The sequence below is a fragment of the Tupaia chinensis genome, unplaced genomic scaffold, assembly GCF_000334495.1.
Source record: "Tupaia chinensis unplaced genomic scaffold, TupChi_1.0 Scaffold000046_3, whole genome shotgun sequence".
In the NCBI taxonomy this organism is placed as follows: domain Eukaryota; kingdom Metazoa; phylum Chordata; class Mammalia; order Scandentia; family Tupaiidae; genus Tupaia; species Tupaia belangeri.
This window is the reverse complement of record NW_006159504.1, coordinates 3,347,548-3,348,353: the sequence shown is the minus strand read 5'-3', so window position 1 is coordinate 3,348,353 and position 806 is coordinate 3,347,548. Positions and strand designations below refer to the sequence as shown.

Genomic DNA, 806 nt, shown 5'->3' with positions numbered 1-806 from the left:
ACGGCCTGGGCGCAGGCGAAGCGGTGGCCCGAGGTGAGTGGCCCCCCGCCCCTCCCTCCGCGACGGCTGCCGGGCAGCGGGAAGACGGAGGCGCACCTGGGCCGTCGCGGGGCCGAGGTCCACTTCTGCGGCGCGGAGCCGCTCCCGCCCGGCCTTGTCTCAGCGCGAGCTCTTTCTTGCCGCTCCTGCTCCAGCCAAACGGGCCTATTTGGGCTGGGGGCGAAGAGGAAAGGTGACCCTGTCCAGTCCGGCCACTCTCCAAGCTCTTTTTTCGCCTCCTTCGCTGCAGTCTTTGAAGCACGGCTACCTGCCCTCACCCCCAGTTCCCTGCGCTTTCCTCGCCCCTGCTCCTCAGTGCACAGTCGCAGGGCGAGGCAAGGTGAGTTCACCTGTGCCCGCCGTCTACGGCTAGACGCCAGCGAGCAGCCCCGCGGAAGGCACGAGGCCTCGGACTTGCCTCGGTCGGGTTTCTCTTTCGACCTCTCCGCCCCCTCCGGTGTGCCACCCTTGTCCTTGCCCCTGCCGCTGTGCAGCAGTGGGTTAACGGCTTGGTGTGTTGCAGCTTCCCAACTGGGCAGAGCCACGGGCTCTTCCTCTGCCAGACCAGACCATCCTGGGAGCATTCTGCTCTGTAACGTTCCCTTACCCCTTCCCTTTCAAAGCCACTCTGAGAATGGGGACGTGAGCAACTGAATGGGACATCAGGAGCTACTTGAGCAGTTTGCCCCTTGGAGAAGGTTTAGTTATTCTCAGATGTGCTGTGGTTTTGCAGCCCCTCCCTCAGGTTTTTTTTTTTTTTTTTTTTT

General features: G+C 62.7%; 1 protein-coding gene across 5 annotated transcripts in view; it reads left to right on the top strand.

Moving 5' to 3' along the window:
- Window positions 1–6: 6 nt before the first annotated feature.
- The window catches only part of CHCHD7 (coiled-coil-helix-coiled-coil-helix domain containing 7), a 6,552-nt gene continuing 5,752 nt past the window's right edge, over window positions 7–806 (top strand). For 2 of the 5 annotated variants that reach the window (XM_006140870.2, XM_014589944.1), the window contains exon 1: window positions 7–33. The gene's annotated coding sequence lies outside the window, so the exon portion shown is untranslated. The other 3 variants (XM_027773741.1, XM_014589945.2, XM_006140871.3) reach the window with 3 other exon arrangements.